At 48.1% G+C, this 8,869-nt stretch overlaps 1 pseudogene; it reads right to left on the bottom strand.

The window, feature by feature from the left end:
* Positions 1 to 2,945: 2,945 nt before the first annotated feature.
* Positions 2,946 to 4,214, bottom strand: LOC119357630 (annotated as a pseudogene).
* Between the last annotated feature and the right edge of the window lie 4,655 nt (positions 4,215 to 8,869).

Raw genomic sequence — 8,869 nt, 5'->3', positions numbered from 1 at the left:
GCCTCGTTGCCGCCGCCTGTGCCTCGCGCCGCCGCCGCCCCGCGAGCCGCCGCCCCGCCGCCCAAGCCCTCGCCGGAGGTAGCCGCCGGATCTGACCGCCGGTTTTTTTAAAAACCGTTTGGTTTTTTTTCGAAACCCTAGTTTTCGTTTTTTTAAATAGATCGGTGTTTCTCCGGTTTATTTATTTAGTGAGCATTCGCTCGTTCGTTCGTTTTAACGAACGTGTTCTTCGTTTAGATCCAGATAACGAACGTTCGTTCGTTAATCTGTTCTTCGCTTTTCTTTTTCTCGGATTTATTCCATGATTTTTCTGATTGCGATTTCTGATCCGATCTTAGTTTCTGTTTATCTTTTCGCTAATTTATCGGAATCAGGCGATTCAAGCGCCTGGAGTTTCATCTCGAAACCCTCTTTCCGATTAATAAACTCAAACAAGTTTTTGCTACTGTAAAATTTGACCTAAGTTCAGATTAGTAAACGAAGCTTCTTTCGTTCGCCGTTTGAGTTTTGTTGCTTTGTTCGATTTGATTCTTTTTGCGTACCGGAGTTCTTAAGTTGAACTTTCTGGTCAACCTCTCTCATTTGAGTTTTGCTTGTGCATCGTTGCTTGTTACTTATGTATGTTATTGTTTGTTTGCGATAGAATTCCCGGAGTGTGAAGCGTGTTACTACGAGTCTCTAGGATTCGCGGATCGTCAGCAAGGCAAGTAACACATTGATCATACTCTTTTCATGCCCAGTTTTTATGCATTAGTTCCAATCTTCAAACATTGCATGATTAGGAAGACATTAACTTGTGGGTTGGGAAGTAGATGCTGAGGTAGAACCTATTACCCTGTTATATATTCAAACCCTTGGGAGTTACTTCTACGTATTGCTTATATTGCTATGCTATGCTCGTAGACGTGGTGCGGGTTTGAGTGATATCCATGACAGATGTAAGATTGTTAATTAATGGTTCAACTTAAGGCGGCAACTTAATCAAACAACTGGGTGGATTGAGGCACCTGGGGAACCCAGTGTTGTCTGTATTTTTTTGGAAATCCCGGGGTACCCGTGTGATCTTCCTATGGACCGCCACCCAGGCTCAAAGGGAACTGAGATGATTCATGCTAGAAACTTCTGTGTGCAGCCACAAGTTATTATGGGCTCTAGCATAGTTGAGTAAGTTACGTGAAGCTCTTGAAGAGGTAGATCAGCAGGTAGTGGATTTTGTAGGTTTGGTATGGTCTACCCGGAGTAGAGAGTTAATGTTTCTGAAAGACTGTGTCTCGGTTATCCGTTTCTCAAACACCATGTAGTGCAAGAAATCCAACGGAGGCGATCGAGTCTTGTGGGGGAAAGTGTGCAAACCTCTGCAGAGTGTACAATCTAATCATGGTTAGCCGTGTCCCCGGTTATGGACAATTCTTGAGTATCTAGTACTTGGGTTATCGCATGTATCTCACCATGTTTAATTAATTCTGTTGGGTTGTTAATCACTTTAATTGGGATTGAGTTGGGGGTACCTTCTCAATGATGTTTCAACCACCATTATAGTTAAATTAAAAATATATTCCTTGTTGTAGGGAAAAATTGGCTTTTCGCAAAAACTATAACCATACAGCTTTCCACCAGCCAAATATGCATGTAGTGATAGCATTATTCTGTTCTAGCTCTATTGTGTTATATTGCCAGCATATTCCATGTGTTGACCCGTTTTCGGGCTGCAACGTATTATGTTGCAGACTTTTCAGATGAGGAGTAAGGTTCGTTAGGTCGTTGCTGTGTAGCTTAGCTATGCCGTTGGAGTTGATGGACTCACTTTATCTTCCAAGCCTTCCACTGTTATCGTATTAGATGGCCTTAAGCCATGTTATTGTAATAGGTTCTCTTTTGAGACATTCGCTGTAATAAGTGTGTGATTGCTACTCTGTTATAAATCCTTCGAGTACTGTGTGTGTCAGCATTACCGATCCAGGGATGACACTGAAGCACAGAGACTTGACCATCTGAGGTCGGGTCGCTACAAGATTACATCGAATAGATCTCCACAAGAGAGGGGGAGAACATTGTATTGAGATCCAAAAAGAGAGAAGAAGCCATCTAGCTAATAACTATGGACCCGAAAGTCTGAGGTAAACTACTCACACTTCATCGCGGAGAGGCTATGGTGTTGATGTAGAAGCCCTCCGTGATTGATGCCCCTTCCGGCGGAGCTCCGGAACATGCCGCAAGATGGGATCTCGTGGGTACAGAAGGTTGCGGCGGTGGAATTAGGTTTTTGGCTCTGTATCTAATCGTTTGGAGGTACGTAGTATATATAGGAGGAAGGAGTACGTCGGTGGAGCAATGTGGGGCCCACGAGGGTGGAGGGCGCGCCTGGGGGGCGGGTAGGCGCGCCCCCCTACCTCGTGGCTTCCCGGAAGCTTCCTTGACGTAGGGTCCAAGTCTCTTGGATCATGTTCGTTCCGAAAATCACGTTCCCGAAGGTTTCATTCCGTTTGGACTCCGTTTGATATTCTTTTTCTGCGAAACTCTGAAATAGGCAAAAAAACACCAATTCTGGGCTGGGCCTCCGGTTAATAGGTTAGTCCCAAAAATAATATAAAAGTGAATAATAAAGCCCAATCATGTCCAAAACAGAAGATAATATAGCATGGAGCAATCAAAAATTATAGATACGTTGGAGACGTATCAGTGCGCATATGACACGGTGTTTGGTTGCAACCTGCATAAGGTGTTGTCACCACTTCTAACTAGTGGTGACCTTACCACACACAATCTGAACATAGTGCCAGCTAGTTAAACAAATGACAGTTCATCCTAACTACTATCAAATGACAGTTCAAATTAATAAGAGCCATCGGCTAAATAGGGGGTAGTTCATCGGTGTTGCTGCTACCAGTTCTTCCTCTTCCTCTTCTGCTTCTACTGTTGCTGCTTCTTCTTCCTCCTCCTCTTCTTCAAATCCTGCACTGACCTCTGTTAAGCCACATCGCCTCTGCCCACTCCAACCTTTTGTTCTTCCAAGCGTCATTGTCAAATGCCTCCACACCATGGCCAGAGCTAACAACATCGCCAGGCTCGACCTCTTCCTCCCCAGGCACGTGTTCATCAAAGCCCCACTCGAGGATCCAGTTATGCAGAATGCAACAAGCAAGAACTAGCTTAACTTGAGTGGAGTATGGGTGGAATGGCTTCTGATCCAGGATCTTAAACCTATTCTTCATAGCTCCAAATGTCCTCTCAACAGTTACTCTAAGGCTGGAGTGTCTGAAATTAAACAGCTCCTGTGTAGTCCTAGGAAAGTTCCTACCAGAGAACTCGTTGAGATGGTACCTTGTTTTCCTGAAGGGTGGAAGAATACCCGGCCGACATGCATAGCCAGCATCTCCAAGGTAGAACTTGCCGTTGGGGATGTTGATCCCATCAGGTCGACTCATGCTGTCACTGAGAATGTTTGCATCATGCGTTGACCCCTCCCAGCCAGCCAACACATATGTGAACTTCAGATCAAAGTCAACAGCAGCAAGCACATTCTGGCTTGTGTAGTGCTTCCTCCCCTTGTATGCTGCAGACTATGACCTAGGAACTCTGGCAGTGACATGAGTACCATCTATTGCCCCAATGCAGTCCTGAAAATGGCATCACTAGCCTGTGTTAGTGCTGAAATTGAATAATACAAGCATATCAAGCCATGAAAAGTGTATGTTGTCAATGCTCACTTTGAAGTATGGATACCATCTTGGGCTTCCGCAAATCTTGGGTGGAGTCTGGCCAGATGGTCTCCTGATCATCTCTCCTCTAAGCTCCCCAACAACAAAAAGTAGCTGCTTGAAGTACCTAGAGATGGTCTCCATTGATCTCTTGAACGTGTTGTGGATGACCCTGAACCTCTGGTTATGGCCAACAACATGGAGGAACATGGCCACTTGCTCTTCAACACTGGTGTTGATGCTATCTTGTAACAGGCCCCTGCTCCTGAAGGTCTCGACAAGCCTGGAAAATGGTGCTCTTTTCATTCTAAGCATCGGCAGAGCCTCGACATCATTGTAGTTGTAGATGTAGTTCAGGTTTTGGATCCTCTCTTGTTCCCGGGGAAACAATGGACCATAGCGGATCAACGGTCTCCCAGCACGACGAACAGCTCTCTGGTGCATGAACATGACCCATGCCTGAATCACACTAATCAGTGTTGCTGCCTGGATTATCAGCCTCATTCGTGCGTCCATGACCTAGTCGACATCGACGGTTCGTTCAGTGGGAAATCGATCCTACACCTAGCTTAAAGGCCTAACCACTGAGCTAACAAAGGGGGAGGGGGTGCTGCTTACCGGCATCGGAGACGAGGACGGCGTAGGGGGAGCCATGGCACAGAGTAGGTCGACCAGACGGTGGCCAACAGCAAGGGGAGCACCAGATCCGCCGCAAACGCCGCCGCCTCTTCCGTCGCCGTCGCCTATAGCGCAGATCTGAAATCACAGCCGCCGCCAGTGGTGAGGCGGTAACGAAGAAAGGGGGGCAGTGGCTATGGGTGAGCGAGTGAAAGGGGGGTGAGGCTAATTTGGCGCTGGGACGGCGCGCCAGATTTCCATCTCCCGCCTTCCCCCCTCGCCCGCGCCTCGCTCCCGCCCGTGCGACCTCGCGCCGCACTCAGCCTGGCTCGCGAGAAACTGCCGATCCAAGGGTTTCCAGCGAGCCAGGTTTTGGGCTCCTTTGAGAAGCGTGCGATGCAGGCCCAACAGGAAAACCAGGCAAGCAAACAGGCCTCTCCCTTCCCGCGCGGGCCTGATTGGGCTCGGTGCGGGCAACCAAACACGCCCTTGGAGTATTTCTAAGGAATGAGCTTACTGGTCATTCAACTTTCATACAAGCGGTATCCATGAATGTGCATTCGGTTTTGCAGATTACTTATTGCGACAACAATTGCCAAGACTTTGAATTGGTGCTCGATTTCCTTCTTCTATTGCAGGACACTAGTTTATCGAAAAAGGGTTTCCCCCCGCTTTGTATACAAAGCAACCAATCGAACCATACAGGGATATGTGCTGGGGCGGAAGCAGCACAGACACGCCCAAAAGAAACGACAGAGAAAGAGCAAAAGAAACAAATGCCGACAATGGTGGATCAACAAAAACGAAGAAGCCTCGCGATCGATGCGCCCACCGGAATCTACCCCTAGGCTCCAAGACTCCGAAGCGCCGGCACCTATCAACACCTCCAAGAAGGATCGCGACGATGACGGGGCTGCTGCCAAGGGTTTCCCCCGGTACACGACGAGGCGAGAGGCAGGGTAGCCCCCGACGCCCTCCCGGAAGGTCAGGTGGCACCCTCAGGCGCCATCGCGCCAGTGTCGGCCATGCTGACAGGGGTTACCCCCGATCCCAACCCGCACCTCGAGTGCTCCGGATCCATCCACCAAACCAACCACCACCTTGCGCCAACGCGGTCATGAGGCCCCCACGCCGTCTCACCACGGCACCATGAAATGAGGGTAGTGCGGCGAAGGATCAGAGCCGGGACTAGGGCATCAGCACCGTCGGCACGCGGGAGGGCCCCACCTCCACTGTCAGCGACGGTAGCCGTCCGGACGCAATAGCAGGAGCACACCATGCCCATGGGCCCACAGGCCCGGCCGAGCCCTCGTGGGCCTGTAAAGGTCCCACCTTCGCACTGCTGCCGGCACGCCATCGGCCACTAGTAGAAAAAGGGTCAAATGTGCGACACATTAGTCCCGATTTGTAACAGAACCGGGACTAATGTGTCCATTAGTGCCGGTTCCAACGGCTAGGCGGGAGGACCTCTTTAGTACCGGTTCGTGGCGAACCTTTAGCACCGGTTCATGCCACGAACCAGTACTAATGAAAGTGGTGGCAGGATGTTGTCAGAATGGGGCCCCTCCAGCACCTTTAGTACCGGTTCGTGCCACGAACCGGTACTAAAGGTCGTCCTATATAAACCCTTCGTCCACCCGCACTCTGTTCTTCCCCCTTTCCCCTCTCCCTCTCCTCTGTTCTTCCCTTCTTCCTCTTGAGTTCATCACCAATTTTGCCCAAAATTTGTCAAGATTTTCAGGCCCCCATCCATTCAAATGATCACAAAGGTTAGCAACTTTGTCCTTTCATCTCTCATTGCTAGATTAGCTCTTGCATTGGTTTATATAGTGATTAATTGTGGGTTTTAGTAATTTGGGAGGAATTATATGTGGTAGTATTTGATTTATATGCAAATTGAGGTCAAAATAACACTTAGTTTGCATATGTAGGTGTGGTTTACTTAGTGCCTTCTAAATCTCCGTCGTAACCACCATCGATCGCCCGCACCATCCCGTCGCCGGCACCACCTTGTGGTGAGCCTCTTGTTCATGAAATTTTATATAAAAAATTGATGTTTGTGTAATTTGTATATATAGTTACTCGTATAATTATCTTACCCGTACGTTGTTTGTTATACATAGTGCCATGGTTTTGATATCCGTCCCCGTCGGCCCTCGTCCTTGTTATGATTCGGATGTGGTATATTCTCTTTTAAAACTATTTGTTGCATTTCGTGTTTATGACAAATTATGCCCATCAAGTTGACATAGATATTTTTATCTAGGAGGTATATGAACCGAAAATTCCAACCGACCCTATTGTCGAGAGGTTAAATTTAGTTGAAAGAGAAAACGAGTATTTGAAAGAAAAATTGAAAAGAATTGAGGGGGAGAAGATGGAATTGGAGTTGCATGTTGCCGATGTCGTCGATGATCACAAGATCAAGATGGAGAAAATGCGCTTGAAGATTAGAAAGATTAGAAAATATGCCATTGATAGTGAGGCTTGCTATCATTATGTTGTTGGATCAATTGTTACCTTAGTTGCGATCTTGATCGCATTTGTTGTTGCATTTAAATGCTTTAGCTAGAGAGTTATTTGTTTGTTGCATTTAAGTGTTGTATGAACTCTATGTATTGTATTAATTTGGTGTTTTTGGTGCTGTGTATTTAAGATGAGCCGGTAATGGATGTACGATGACCGATGCTCTCCCGAGTTCATTGATGGCATGCAAACTTTTCTGCTTGTGGCTGAGGCAAACAAGCGGGCAGATGGTTTTATGCCTTGTCCATGTGCTGGCTGTAAGAATGAATTAAATTACTCTAAGTCAAGAACCATTCACGTCCACCTGTTTAAGTCCGGTTTCGTGCCCCACTATAATGTTTGGACCAAGCACGGAGAAAGAGGGGTTATGATGGAAGACAATGAAGAAGAAGAGGACGACGACAGCTATCCTAGCCATGGGTTCCCTGAATACGATGATACAACAATGGGGGAAGAAGCTGAGCCGGTAATGCAGGAAGAAGCTGAGCCGGCAATGCGGGAAGGAGCTGAAGAAGAGGCATCAGATGAGCCCGTTGATGATCTAGGTCGGGCCATTGCCGATGCAAAGAGAAACTGCGCAAGTGATTTGGAGAAGAAGAAGTTGCAGCGCATGTTAGAGGATCACAAAAAATTGTTGTACCCAAATTGCGTAGGTGACAAGAAAAAGCTAGGCACCACACTGGAATTGCTGCAATGGAAGGCAGAGAATGGTATATCTGACAAGGGATTTGGAAAGTTGCTGGTAATGATAAAGAATATGATTCCAAAGGACAATGAGTTGCCCGAGAGTATGTACGAAGCAAAGAAGGCTGTCTGCCCTCTAGGGTTAGAGGTGCAGAAGATACATGCATGCACTAATGATTGCATCCTCTACCGCGGTGAGTACGAGGATTTGAACGCTTGCCCGGTATGCGGTGCATTGCGCTATAAGATCAGCCGCGATGACCCTGGTGATGTTGAGGGCGAGCACCCCAGGAAGAAGATTCCTGCCAAGCTGATGTTGGGTAACGTAGTAATTTCAAAAAAAATCCTACGCACATGCAAGATCATGGTGATGCATAGCAACGAGAGGGGAGAGTGTGATCTACGTACCCTTGTAGACCGACAGCGGAAGCGTTAGCACAACGCGGTTGATGTAGTCGTACGTATTCATGGCCCGACCGATCAAGTACCGAAACTACGACACGCCGAGTTTTAGCACACGTTCAGCTCGATGACGATCCCCGGACTCCGATCCAGCAAAGTGTCGGGGAAGAGTTCCGTCAGCATGACGGCGTGGTGACGATCTTGATGTACTACTGTCGCAGGGCTTCGCCTAAGCACCGCTACAATATTATCGAGGATTATGGTGGAAGGGGGCACCGCACACGGCTAAGAATATGATCATGTGGATCAACTTGTGTGTTTAGGAGTGCCCCCTGCCTCTGTATATAAAGGTTCAAGGGGGAGGTGCAACCAGCCAGGAGGAGGGCGCGCCAGGAGGAGTCCTACTCCCACCGGGAGTAGGATTCCCCCCCCCCTTTCCTAGTTGGAATAGGATTCGGGAAGGGGGAAAGAGGAGAGAGAGAAGGAAGGGGGGCGCCGCCCCCCTCTCCTTGTCCTATTCGGACTAGGGGGGGAGGGGTGCGCGGCCCAGCCCTGGCCACCTCTCCTCTCTTCCACTAAAGCCCACTAAGGCCCATCTACCTCCCGGGGGGTTCCGGTAACCTCCCGATACTCCAGTAAAATCCCGATTTCACCAGGAACACTTCTGATATCCAAATATAGGCTTCCAATATATCAATCTTTATGTCTCGACCATTTCGAGACTCCTCGTCATGTCCGTGATCACATCCGGGACTCCGAACAATCTTCGGTACATCAAAATGCATAAACTCATAATATAACTGTCATCAAAACCTTAAGCGTGCGGACCCTACGGGTTCGAGAACAATGTAGACATGACCGAGACACGTCTCCGGTCAATAACCAATAGCGGAACCTGGATGCTCATATTGGCTCCCACATATTCTACGAAGATCTTTATC

Source organism: Triticum dicoccoides, chromosome 2A (assembly GCF_002162155.2).
Source record: "Triticum dicoccoides isolate Atlit2015 ecotype Zavitan chromosome 2A, WEW_v2.0, whole genome shotgun sequence".
In the NCBI taxonomy this organism is placed as follows: domain Eukaryota; kingdom Viridiplantae; phylum Streptophyta; class Magnoliopsida; order Poales; family Poaceae; genus Triticum; species Triticum dicoccoides.
This window is presented reverse-complemented; position numbering and strand designations above follow the sequence as displayed.